The following is a 14,568-nucleotide window of genomic DNA, read 5'->3' on the forward strand; positions in this document are numbered from 1 at the left end:
TGTCTGTGTATATATGAAAAATTAATTTCTGAGATTAAGTGTATATCAGATAAAACCCTGAAAAAATCTGACAGCCACCAAGTAGGATAAAGGTGATATTCTTTCACCTTCATAGAAGAGGAAATCGTCATCCAGGTGCTATTCTTAGGAACATCAAGAATAGTTCATAATGTTAAATAAACCAGGGATGTGAGAGGATTATCCTGAAATAAGAATTAGTCAGAAAACAGGAAAAAAAGAGTGATGAAGAAGTTTCCTTTTTTTTTTTCTCTTTTAGCAGTGAACAGTACAAATCTTCCCCTTACAAAATGCTTCTTGAGAAGCTAAAGGCTAGACGTTCTGAAAAAGGCTCATAACAAATTCTGCTTTTGGGGTGAAAATTTTTGCTAAGTAATAAAGAAACAACTGTATCAAAATTAGCTTTTCTAAAGCTAAAACCATTCAGATTTTAAAGTCTAATCCCTTGGTTGGTCCAGGGCTGGACAAGTACTGGATGACCCTGCTGTGCTCCAGCTCCATCCTTGCAGCAATGCAAGGCTCCAGCATCTCACCCTGCAGGCTGTGAGCTGTCAGCCTTTCTGCTTGCAGTAGTGTTCACATATGGAAATGGTGTCACTATATCACAGTAAATGCTGAAAAAAGTAGATGTTGAGAAATCATATTGGTATAGAATCCCAAATTTTGGAGGAAAGAAAGAAAATATTTTTCTAATATTTGTATATATGTATGTATTTAAAACGGGTGCTTGAAGTGGCTTGGAGATTGGGAAAACCTGAGGGAGATGCCTAACTCCCTGAATGCAGGTGGTGGTAGGTAAACAAACATCAATTACACAGTCTTGTGAATTTTATGCAGTTTAGACTCATGGAAAAAAAACCTGGAAAGCAACTGAAGAAGTTAACTATTCTAACTTTCTCTGCTGAGATGGCATCAGCTTTATCTGTTGTGTGGAGTCTAATCCACATCTTCCTAGCTTGGTGAAGGGTTTGAAGTGATTAGAAGTGTGTGATCTATGCAGATTGCCATCTGTCCTTGCTTTCAGACAGCAGGGTTCATGTATTACTGTGATACAGGCAGGAACTAAGTGATTCACCCTGATGCTGGAAAAGGTTCCTCAACCCAGCACTGAAAGTAGTTTGAGACTCCACAAAGTCTGTTAGGGAACTATGACTGGGAAATGTCCAGAAACGTATGGGCTGATAAGGTCTTCAAAACCTGCTTTATAGCAAAAATAGAAATAAATGTAACCTATTTATTTTGTCAGACAGAAACTGGGGCATGGTTGCAGGTGGTAGAGGAACAACTCTAACAGCTCAGTGTTGCTAAAAAGGATGGCCCAGATGCATGCCCTCTGCTCTGGGGGCCACCGGCACATCCAGGATCCCTTATGGGGAGGAGATTTTGGATATCAGATAGGTCTCAATTTTATCAGCGCAAAGGGAATAAAGATCAGTAGCTAAAAAGGGAAACTTTACAAGGCAGCAGTGTTTTCTTCACAAAAAGAAGCCAGTTACTTCTGACTGCTGGAACAACTTCTCCAAGGCTGTAGTGGATTACCCAAGCTGGAGATCTCTGTTAATGTTCTCCAGCTCAACCAGAAGGTATCGGTTTGGTTGAGGAATCGCGTCTTGACCTTTGTTATTTTATGGCTTTTGCTATATCAAAAGTCAGACTAGATGATCATAACAGCCATCACATCTTTGGATCTATTATACAATTTTAGAAAAACCCTACCCTGGTTCCAACGAGTTACATGTGGTATGAGTGAAAGTGGAGAATATTGCCTGTTGAGGTATGAGTACAAATAGGTACTGTGTAGCAAGAGAAAGTTAGGTGAGTGATTGTGTGAGCATGTGAATGAAATAAGACGATGCACTACAGAGCGAATGAGAGCTTGATAAAATGATTCTATATGTAAAACCAGCCATCTAATGGAAAAAGAGAGAACAGATGGTGAAATAACTCTCTAAACAAGCTGCTGCTTTAGACTTTGGCCTTCCACAAACAAGTTGCAAGTATTTCTCATCCATGGTCCAGTGATGAAAGAGACAAAATTCAAAGGAAAAATGGGGGAAATCAAAGAGGGGGGGGAAAGAATGCATAAAACCCCAACCCAGTTTAAGTTTCATAGTGGAATATCAAAGCAATATTGAAATATAGGAATATCAAATACCAATACTTTATTTTTATGTTTTGCATTTACTGAATCAGTTTCAATTGTATGAAGCCCTCTGCCCTTAAGCCCTATGATATAAATTTTATTGGATTTAAAAGAAACAGATTGGGAAGCTGGGACAGAAATATATATAATTTTTACCAGTACAGATTTTATGGTTTTGCCAGGGGAAGCTTCAAAACCATTTGAAGTGCTGCTTATTTAGTGCTAGTAACATATTCAGGAGTTGGGGATGGGAAGAGAGAGATGTAAGGGAAGGCACAGAAATCTGTGCAAAGACCAAGTAACGTTCTCCCCCTGGAAGCAATAAAGCGATCAGAGGCTGCGAGTGTGCCTGGGAATGTGTGAGGGAGAGAGTGAGGGCAGTGGAGTGGAGGTGGCGGAGAGAAGGGGCTCTAGCTGCTAGCGAGGCCAAATAATGTTTCTATCTATTTTTTTCTTTGCCAGTCTGAGAGTGAACACTCTAACCTCATCATCAGTCAGCTGAGATGATGATGTCCATTAACACCCTGTTGCCAAATGCTTGCTGGCAGAACGGCAGCCAGATGCCCCTTTGTGGGTTCTGTCCAGGAGGCTTCATCCCTCATGCTCAGGATGGGACAACCATCAAGCATCTTCCATGTCCAGCCAGCAGGCACCTAGCCCAGCACCTCCCGAACCCCTCGGGCAAAAAGTGGTACTTAAGTGTGCATTAGTCAACATTTGAGTTGTTTATTTCTGTCTCATGGTTGATAATAAAGAGAGAAAAGCAGCAATAAAACACCGTGTCTCTGGCTGAAGCTTTGCTCTTCACTGGGTGTTGCAGGAGACCTTTGCACTTTGCTCAGGCAGAGGTCTTGCACAGGAATTCGGCCTTCGAGTCACGCTGGAGCAAGTCCAGGAGAGGTACTGGGCACAGAAAGGGGGCTGGTCACCACCTTTGCTTCCCAAATATTTCCTGGCACTCTGATGAAGAGGTGCCTGAGGCACCTCTCCAGTTTTCAGAAAAAAATGTGTGTTGAATTGGAATCTGATCTATTTGTAAAACTGACAGCCAGTGATCTGTTTGTCTCTTAACAGTCCTTGTCACCATGCTGGGGAAGGGGTGATATGTTCACGTTTTCCAAAGACCGGCTGTCTGCTTGGCCACCTCCATTTCTGTCTTCTACCAAGCCCTTCTGACCAGGGATGGAGGCTGTGCTGCTGGAGGGCTTAGGCTGCAGCTTCCTCAACTTCAAAAAAGTAAAACTCCATTCCCTATGGGCAACTGCTTTACTGAGGGGATGAGCAGCTCATTGGTCATCACTCCTCATCCTGCCTACTTCAGCTATGGGGCTCTTGAACTGGCTGGTGGCAGAGCCAGCTGATGGTGATCACCCAGATGCCTGAGTCACACCATAGCAGGAGTCACCGTTTAGGGTGTTAATGAGGAGAGGGAATTAGTCCCTATTTTATTCTGTCAGCTCTGGTATGTGAGAATGTAGGAGAAAGAAAACTTCTTTCTTGAGAATATAAGGAAAGGTGGAAGAATGTGCAGAAGGTAGGGGAAGCTCTAATATTTCCTGAAGGTTTGAAATATGTTGGTACCTCCTGGCCATGGGGAAGCTGAGGAAGCCACAAGCTCCTGGTGATGCAGGTGTGGGTGAGGAGTCTGTTAGTCAAGGTTGCGTCAGCTGTTGATCTTGGACACTGAGGAATTCAGATATTTCCATCGTCATTGGTTAAGTAAGGGGCCACAAATGGACCAGCCTACCATAGGGTAGGAGAAATTGTTTCTGAGGGAGGGGAAGGTACTTGGAGGTATTTCAAACTGAATGCAGAATGGGTGTCAAACTGCCTTTCTTGAAACATGTGGAGCTGGGTATTTAGTGCTGGTGTCAGTGACTGATCTCCTTCATGAGTAGCTCTGTTTCCTGAGTATCTTCAGAGCTGCTCCAGGCACAGGGGAGGAACAGGAAGGCAGAATAGCTGGTGGGAAGTGAAGACTATGGAGTCTTGTTTGTGGCCTCTACGTACATTATTCAAAAATATTCCAGAAGCTCTGCCAAAAGAGGTAGGAGCAGGCAGTTAAATCCTCTGCCACGGATGGGAGGTCATGCTAGTCTGAAACGTAAGGTTTGTATCTGAAGTGCCTTAAATTCACCAAAATGAGTATTTGTATAAACATACTTACTTCACAGTAATCTGATTTATTTGAGCATTGGTCATTGCAAGTGTTTACTGATGTCTGTTTACGTTGCCATCGCTAGGTACTGTTTTAAGTCACTCTGTCCTCAGAGTTTACACTCACCCTTACGCTAATGTGTCACTGCTTCCTTGTCACTAAATTACGTTATATATGTAGTGTCTTGAATAAGAGAGAGTCCCAGCAAATAGTTTCTAGAAAAATATTTTTGTTAAGCTGTGTCCTGAGTTCACTTCAGCTGTGTTTGTTTTCTGTGAATGCTGTAGAGAGCAATTTTGCTAACAGTGATGCTTTCAGGGAAAAGGACTACTCAACAGATACTAAAGAATTATCCAGGGAAAGTAAACTATAACTATGTACTAGTGCACAGTAACGCCTATCTTGTGGTAATCCGAACAGAGGCAGCAATGTGTTTAAGAAATTTAATGTTGGATTTTTCTAACTGCTTACTAGAAATATTTTTTGCACTGAAATTTGTTTTCAAGAGAAAAGATATTTAGATTTTTTTTAAATTCTTTCTCCTTTTTCCGAAGGAAACTATACTAACCAGGAAATGGTTCTCTAGCCTGGCCTTTCCTATTTCAATAACCAAACTTCATCTGTATAAAGTGTTCAAAAATCTGAATGAATTCTCATGACTTTCTGTGTAGGACCTGAAAAATCTAGTGATCAAGAGTCAAAATAATTAATCTGAATAAACATATAGTAAAAAATTTTATTTGCCGATTCTCTAATTTGAGAACTAAAAATATTTCGTGGCATGATCTGGAACAAAAATAAATGGGTAACTTATACTCAGTTATTAGTGGAATTTCTCAAAACCCCACTGAATGTCCCCTGCAGATTTCATGATAATGTGAAGCTAGAATAAAAAATTAATGTTTTCCAGTGATAAAATATTTTTCTTCCTTTTGACCTCAAGGAAAACTTTAACTGAATTCACTGGACTATGGTATCTCGGCTTTGAAAAGAGGGTTACTGCTATCCAATGTGGAAAATCCTGTGGGAAAGGAGGGATAACCATAATACCAGTAATGCTGGACAAAAAATCATTCATGTGGCTGCTGAAGAAAGACAACTATAATATTAAAAAAGAAAGATCTTTACTATTAAATTACAATGTGTACTAGAACTTACACTCTGAAACAGACTTTTCTTGTGCATAATCCTGATTAATAAAATGGTTGAAGGGTTTGAATATTTTTTAGCTGATGGTTCTGACAAGTTAAGACTAAATATACATTGCGGCAACCGCTGTTGTATATACGTTTCATGCACAAATGGAGAAAATAACATGTTGACTGTAATTTCATAAGACCAGAGGGATCAGTCTCAGATTCGTATCTTAAGATAAAATTGTGCAATTACCATTGCAGTCCATCTTTCTGGAATATCTTCAATCAAAGAAAAGTCAGCCATAATTGTGGATTTCAATGGAATATAGATGTAGCAAAAATGTTTCAGACCACTGTGATTACATCATCTGCATCTTGAAGATCCTGAGCCGCTCACTCCCAAGCCCAGCGCAGCTGCAGCTCACTCTGTGCATTGTAAAGATCAGTGATACTGTACAGATTAAGAGAAAGCAAACAAAACCCGATCAGGGTTTACAGGGATTAGTGTGCCAATGTGTGCAGGTTTGCTAACATGCCCAGGGTGTGGAGGGTAAGGCTCAGGGGTCTTGACCGTGGTCCCACCCAGCAAGCTTTGCTCAAGCCTGTGGTGGGTGGTGGAGGTACCAGGGTTGATAACATCACCCATCAGTGGGTCCCTCTAATGAGACCATCAGGCCAGAGGAAACTGCCTCTTTTTATGGGCAGTGACCTCAGTTTGGGACACCTGGAGGTTTGATGAGGCGCAACTTCTTATCCTTGGGGAGTCGAGTAAATGCAAACAGACCTGATAAATGAATGCCCATGTTTGCAGTGCAGGGTTTAGCACTTGTCCCCTTTCCCTCTGTTGCACTGTGGATGGACCTCACTAGGATGCTCTGGTTCTGGCACCTCCTGCCAAAAACTTCTGCCTGCACTAGGGCACAGAGAGTTGGACCCATCGCCTGCAGTACGGTCAGGTCCATGGTGGATGGGAGGGGGATGAAAAGCAGGAAGATGGTAGGGAGCAAGGGACAGGGCAAGAAGGATCCCCTAAAACCATTACCAACTTGAGCTTTTGGTTTCTTTTTTCTGTCCCACAAGGCACTGTGAATACACTGTGTACCCTGCTTCTTAGCCATAATAGACCACTGTGACATGCCACATATGGTGCCATGGACCCCTTTTATTTAATCCATCCTTGAAAAAGAGTGCCGTGCCACTGCCATCTCACAGACTTATGCAAGTTATAATAATCACCATTTTCATTTTTCCCACAACTTTGAGGCTTAATAGCTTTAAAATCTTACAAGTTGTAAAAACAATTAAAGCAATAATTTTAAAAATAAGCAGAATGGGACCTTCAAAAGAATGTGAACCTTTAACACTTCACGGTTAAATAAGGGCCTTGTAATACAGTCACTTGAAGGCCAGCCCTGAGAAAACGCAGAAGCATCCTGTGAATTTGTTGATGCTAGTTCAGACAGACTGTTTATTTTCATGATTTCATGGAAGAATTTTAATTTAATGAGTGTTTTATACATTAATGTAAAGCATAGTTTCAACCCTATAATTATAGTGTCAAAATATTTCTGCTTAAACAGCAGCAGCTGACTACAGAAATGTGATTTACATCTGAATTGTATCAGGGGGACACTGCTAAAAATAATCAGCATGTGCTTCTTAATTGAATAAAAAAAATTAACAAAGAATATCAATGTATCTCTCGGCCTAAGTCTTTCTGCCTTTCATTTAAACACTCTGATTATTTGCTTATTGCCTTTTTAGGGCTAAGGTTTCCAGAAAAAGTATAGGAACAGAATGGCTGTGTGTCATTTTGCCCACCCGTTTCTCCCTATTGCACACACAGCAATGGGAAATTGCATGAGCAAATTGTCGGTTCCTGTCACTGGGAGCCTACATTTTTTGAAAATCTCACCATTAATCTTTCAGCTCAGTTTTAAAATAACCAACCACCATCATGAAACAGGTTTCTCATGCTGCTTAAGTCTGTCAGCAGGTTTTGACCAGTTCAGACCACATTTTGCTCCTGGAATGGGGTTAGAAATCTTTTCTCCTTTTTTTTTTTCTTTCATTTTTTTGTTTTTTGTTTGTTTGTTTGCTGCTGTTGGAGAATTAATCTTTTGAGGTAGTGCCTAGGCCACTTCAGATGGGAGAAATCTTAGTTGTGCACTCCAAATCTGTTTGTACCAGGACACCACTGAAGATGGGGACCCGGCCCTGCTGCAGCTGCCCTGGTCTTTGTCTAGCCCTTGTCCATCTGTTAAGCAGGATTATTCTCTGTTTGTCTTACAGTACCTTCTAGAGGCCCCGGTTGAAATGGCATGTCGTTGCGCTGGGTGTTCTATGCACTTCCCAGGGAAGGATAGTGTCTTCCCTAAAGAAACTACAATCTACAAACCAAAGCACACAGAGGAAGGACCTTTATCCTTAGTTTGGAAACAAAGGGCTCATGTTGAGTCTACATCCACATCTACTGTGGGTGGGAGGACATCTGAATATATGCCTCTGCCATGTGCTAGCTCCTTACTAGGGAATGCCAACAACCCCCCTCTGAAACCTCTTGTGCTCGCAGTTCCTATTGTAGGAGAGGAGAGGTGGTAAGTGCGGGCACTAAGGACCATGTCTCCAGTTAGGGCAGCCAGGGACTGCAATGCAAACCCAGGAGCTCATCATAGTGTACATCTGCCCTCCAGTCTAGAAAACCTCCACGATTATGTTCAAATTCAACCAGGAAATCTGTGATGAAGCAACCGCTCTTTGCCCAAGGTGTTCTGTTTCACTCATGCAGGAGAATTTGGTAGGCCCATGTTTGTCGTGTCTTCAATGGATGTGATGATAACCTGCTCCTCCTCTTCTGTGCTGCCTGAGCATTGGTGGGTTTAGGTTAAGCAAATCTGTCTTCCTTCTTTAGAGAGGGTTTAAGATAGCTAGCTAGTATGCAGAAGATCCTCATTCTTTTCTCTCAGCTTTCAGCCAGCTCCTTTGCACGTTAACAGTGCTTACAACCAGCACTTTTTTTTCCAACCAAGGCAGCCTCAGCAGACCACTCCAGCAATCATGCAGCCAGTGTCAGCAGCCCAGGGTTTAGAAAGGGGCAGCACAATGCAGCCCCAGTGAGTTACTGAGCTCTCGATAGCATGGACTGATAGACAAACACTGTCTAAATCTGGTTTGTGCTCTTTGGATGTTATTTTCTAGCCGAAGATTATGGCCTTACACCACTAGTACGTAATCATGAATGCATCTGCAAGTTAGAAGGAAGTTTCTGTTATGTGTGGCTAAACTGAATAAACACTGCATGCATGCATTATATATTGTGTATGGGCATAGAGGTATATGCATGCATACGCATGTGTATATGTATAAATATTATGCTTCCTTTATTTGATGAAGCACAAATTTGAGGTCCTCAAGAATTCAAGGCCTGATCCTGATATATGTATTAGCTTTAGTTCATTGTATTCCTGCAGCGCCAGATGCTCTCCAATGCCAGCAATGCGAAATGAAACCTTTTTCACAGGGCAAGAACCTGAAGTTTTGCTGTGGCCTTTCATGACACTAGTATCAATGTATGGATGATTCTGGTGTTCATATAGGTTTCAATGTGTCTGTGGGAGCTGCATATGCTCTTTTTATTTTATACTAAGATTCCACTAAATTGTCCTTTGGATTTATTTCAAAGTAGGAAGGGGGGGGGGGGGGGGAGGGAAGGCAGTAATGATTACTCTTCTTATGCTTTAGTTGTTTTTTTAACTCAATTATATTTTGACAATTCTGTATGAAACTTTGGAGTATGTCTTTGTTTAAGCAGTATACCTTCCATAGGAATAGTCAGTTAAATGTATATGGCTAGTTTCAGGCATAACAAGCTTTGACAAGGGCATTTAGCGGTTGTAATTCAAATCTAATTCAGAACATCTTAGCGCCAGACCTGTCAAGCACTTGAAATGCACTGTAGCTGCAAAACCAAGGGATATGGTCCCAGTCGTGCTCTGTGTGGCATCAAGTTGATGTGTCAACAAGAGCAGTTACAATTACAGGTTCTTTCAAGCATACTAAACTAATTTACAGTACTCTGAAAATGTGGGAAAAGGCCTTGCTAACACAAAGGTGTATGGGACTTTTAGACTGCAAAGCCAAAGCAAGTGGCATGGCCATTTCATTCAGGAGTTTAAATATGCAGCTTCAGTACCACCTTGGTATTGGGGTGCAGATGGGGCGGGGGGTGAGAAGCAGGGTGTGTGTTAGGTTTGTAACTTGATATTTTGTAGATAATAATAGATTTGCCTTGCAGCTATCAAATACCCTTGTCAAATCCCATTAGAATCGCTTTGCACATTTATTTTAAACCTCAATCTACAATGCATGCATTTGTTAAGTGAGGATGGGGTCCTAATTGCACTGGCAATGACTGGTCCTTTTTGTTTGTCTCTCTTGTTTACCTGATAAATGCCATTTACACAAGCTGTAAAACACTTAGGCTTCTTCTGCTTACAGGGATTAGAAAACTTAGTGTGAAGGGAGAGGTCTTTCCAGAAGCAGATCTGATTCAAGGATGTTCCACAAAAAACAGGACAGAATTACAGTAACCAACATGTAATTTTAACATCAAGATATAAAAAGACTTGATTTTAAAGTGCACCAGTGATTTAAAGCAGCTGCACACATTTAGAGGGCATTGCTTTAATGTGCACACAAAGGCTAATGGAAGCTTTTACAAAAGAAAAAAAAATATCAGGTTTTATGATTTATCTACTTTTTATGCACAACATTATAGGCCCTCCCCCCAGAGACTCATAAATGTGATTTTTACTTCCCAAATTACAAAGCTAGTCAATTATTTGGGAATGAGTCATTCATTCAAAAGTGTCTGTAATGGGATGTGTTAACCATCAGGAAATTTTACACCAATTGGAATTATAAACACCAGGGTAAAAAAGCTCTCTTGGCCAACCAGCTATGTCTATTTGTGAAACCTTGAGTATGTAGTGCAGTGTAACGCATGCTGGAGAAGTCCTGAGAAGCTGGTTTGGAGGGGAGGAAAGGAGTGGTGAAATTTTTTTTCTTTTCATTTTGATTATATAAAATGTGTTTATTTTATTTTGAAATAATGTAGTTAGCAAGTCTGCAGCAACTTGCAGTCAAGGCTCCTAAAGCACCTTATAAACTTTTGTCGATTAAGCCTTGCAGCAATAGTACAGAGTGAGGAACTATTAGCCCCATTTTATGGAATCAGAAGCTGAAGGACAGAGGTGGCTGCCAGAGGGCAGACACACAGGCATTTGCTTTGGTGGCCAAAACTGCTCCTTCCCCCACCACGACTCCATCAAGACCAACAAGAGCCAAAGGAGCTGGCTTTGATTTGCATCTGCTTCCCTCCATATCTACCTGTTGGCCCCCGAGGACTTGCATTGACCCACCCAGAAGTCATGTGTGGGGTTAACAATGAGCCCCAAGCATGGATGTGACTGATGGCTGGTGCCTAAACTGGTTGCCAAAGGATGTACTGTTGAAACAGAAAATTGTTCTTTTGGCCACTGTGTACTCTAGCTGTACCCCAGGCCAAAATTAGAAAACCTCTGGGGATCTTCATTAGACATGTGTCCCCCAAAGAGGACACCGGGTGTCTGATAGAGAGGAAAGAGAAGGATGTATGAATAAATAGGTATGCCCCTGCTGACATTCCCTCTGCTCCAGTGTGATGAGGGAACAACCTATTCACTCCCTCCTCGTTGTTGGTGCACTTCTTTTCTGTGGAAAACATTCAGTCTTTGTTCTCAAAAAAAGAAATTTATTCATGCCCTTGCAAGCAGGTGAATGAAAAATGAAGGGTGGAAAAGTAAGGATAGTGTGTTCATATTGCTCTTAAATTTTAAAGTATCATTAGGACCTAAAACATTATTTTTCCTTTTTCTAAAGGAATTCGAATGTTATAAATAACTTCAGTGATGGAAATGTTTGTTGTGGTTCTGCACAGAAAGCAAAGAACTGTCACTCTGCTTGTGTGACAGCCTAGCTTTTTCACAGAAACTTCTGAAATAGTATGAAGCAGACTTTTAATTACTATATGTAGTCTTCAGACTTTTAGGTGATACCACATCTGAAATTTAAATCTCAGCTCTTCATACCCAGAGGGACCACTGATTGCACGTGCAGAATACCTGAATACCAATGTAAGGACAGAAGTACAGTCCATGGAAAACTTGGAAAAAAGAGAAGTCCCCACACAGCAACATCCTGATGAGGTCATACACAGCAGGTACTTTGGGGATAAGCCGTACAACAGGTAATTCAGACTTGCAGAAATGGCCCACAGGGCCTTGGATAAATATTGTCAAGGATGGCAGAGCTTTAAGTACAGGAGCAACTGCCACAGATCTCGTCTGCGGGCAGATGAGGAACAGCGAGAGGTGTCGTGGGACCTGCAGAAGGAAGGTGTGTAGCAAGGGCTGCCACTTTATGAGCTAGAGAAAAGGTGGATGGCAAGCCTTACCCCCTCTTAGACCACTTTCATAAGGTTCATTTTCTAAGGCTTTGCACAATGCTTTGTTTCCTTTTTTTGTACTTAAATCTAGACCATTGGAGTGCAGAACCAGGTACTTTGCATCAGGTATTTCCCTGCAGCTCCATTTCTCCTGTCGGTGTTGCGAACACTGTGAACTCACAGATGCCATGGTGAGCTCTGTTTTCTTTTTGCTGGAAATGGAAGAAAAACAAAACAGTGTCAAATGAGTCCTCTAAAAACTGGATGTTCAGAATCTGTGTCCAGTTTGGAATGATGTGATATAAACCCATCAAAATGACAAAGGGGTGTAGGTTTTTTTAAGACAGTAATAAAGCCAAAGCATACTTCTAAATAATCAAGTTCATTCCATAACCTGTTTGCAGGTAATGCCATTATCCAAGCAAAGGCTGGATCCTAAAAGGACTTAAGAATGGCGTTACCATTAAGTGTGTGAGCAGATACATTGCCTTTAGAAAAGCTATACATAACATAAAAATTAAATATATATTTAGATGTTCACAGAGCTGATTTCTAATAAAGCCAGTTATGGGTTGCTGAATCAGGCCCTGAATAGTTTGGCAGTGCATGATGAAAGCTTTCCTTCTATAAATTACTTTCTGTGAAACACTTTAACTGAGTTCCAGACAAGTGGGAAGATTAAAAAAAGAGGTGGAAAATCTTGGAGAAAAATAGATTTCCTGAAGTCTTAGTTAATACTTCAAGAACTTATCTGCTACATGAAGCTAAAGGGTCAGTTGTTAAATTTTTAAGAATTTTCCTGATGTGTATTTTTCCAAAGAAATCCCAAAAATGTTAAGTAGCTTGGGCTCAGGTATTATTTACAATGCAAATCAAGAATCCTTTTTTTCCCCTCCACCAAACCCACATGCCAGGAATCTGACATAGGATCTGAACCACAACGATTGAAAATTAGGGAAAGTAAAGGCTATTCTCTTTGTCATCACACTTCCACTTATAGTGATATGCTCTTTTGTTATTAAACAGGCCCAATCAAAACAAAAGGGATACTGTTTCTTTTATGAGTAATGCACTAACCCACCAGCAGAAAAAAGTTCACGTAAAGCGTATGGGTTCGGACAGCATAAGATTTATTACGATGGCTACAAAAATTATTCCTTCTTAACAGCACTTAAATTGTCTAATTATTCACAGCTGTTTTCAATTTGTTTCAGGTTCTTAATTAGGGGGTAGGGTCCTCTGCCCAAATCCTAAACTAGCACTGCAAAACGCCAAGAATAGCTTCACAGTGAAACAGCCCAACCCTGGGGCTGATTAGTGGAATCCACTGCAAGATAATTTGTTATTCATACTTATCCATCCGCCTCCCACTGGGCTGAGATAAAGATTAGGGAGAGACACGATTTCCTTCTTGTTTGTATCATTATTTTGATCCACCAAGGCAATCACGGTCTCAATGGGGGGAAAAAAAATTAAACAGTGTTTGCTATTCTTTTAGAGGAGCAATGCAGGGTAAACAGATATGCTTGGGAGCCAGCACCTGATAATCTTAATCAATCTCTGGATCTGGGTTAGGAGATCCTTGTTAAAATTTAGTGTACCAGCAGGAGGCTGTGTGCCTGAGGGGCTCTCTGAGAGCACATAGATGTGCAACTTGCAGGTAGAAGTGAGTCTTAGGGGTTTTCAACGTCTAGCCAAGATAACTTTCCTGAAGGATGGTACAGCAGGGCACAGCTGGTCTCTGCTGATTTTGGCTAGGTAGCTAACAGTCTATTGTGAGAAGAGCATGCCAGTTCTCTTCATATATATGGGGCCATTAAAGTGGAGGATTATGTCACGTTTAGAAAGACAAGGACTCAATTATTCTTTCCAGGTTGCCTCAGATTTTTCCTAGACATTTTTTTTCCTTTGAATAGTGTCCATGCTTCAAGCATTACAATTCTAAGAAGTCAAAATCTGGTGAAACTCCTTGTTCTTTCTCTGCCTGTGAAATGGTTGCGCATTTTGCAGCAGCAGCATATACGTAGGTACAATTCCTGCCCTTGCATGCAAGAATTTGCACTTGGGTTGGGTGGCTTACTGGGAACATGCAGTTAGTGGAGCTTGAGCTGGTTCCAAAGGAAATCTTACTGGTTTAAATAGGAGTGAGATCAAGACCTGAATAAATCTTTGAGGTCACCAGCTGCAGTTAGCTGGCCTCATTAAGAGTCAGCTCCTTAATATCTGAGGGTGAGTGTATGAAAGGCGGTTGTGGGGTGAATTGGTCAACAGATTTTAGGTTTGTTTGTGCTCCTTGTGGACTCCCCTACTGAAAAAGTCCTAAAGAGGTTAATAGGAAAAAAGAACCTATGTTGTGGGGGGTTTTTTAAGTATCCTATAGGATTTTATAGGGAATTATATCCTGACTATGGACATTTTTTTATGGTTCAGATAACTGTAGGCAAGACTGATTTGTGCATTAATGCATTTTTCTAGTGTGTCTCAATTATAGAAACATCTGCACCAAGTGAACTTGAAACCTCTTTGATTCCCTGTGCAAATTCTCACTATTCAAAAGTCCTCATGTTTTCCTATTTCTTGCCTTTAGCTTCATAGTTTCAGAGTGAGTTGCAATAGTATGTAACTGTGT

This window comes from Falco cherrug, chromosome 7 (genome assembly GCF_023634085.1).
Source record: "Falco cherrug isolate bFalChe1 chromosome 7, bFalChe1.pri, whole genome shotgun sequence".
Classification (NCBI taxonomy): Eukaryota; Metazoa; Chordata; class Aves; order Falconiformes; family Falconidae; genus Falco; species Falco cherrug.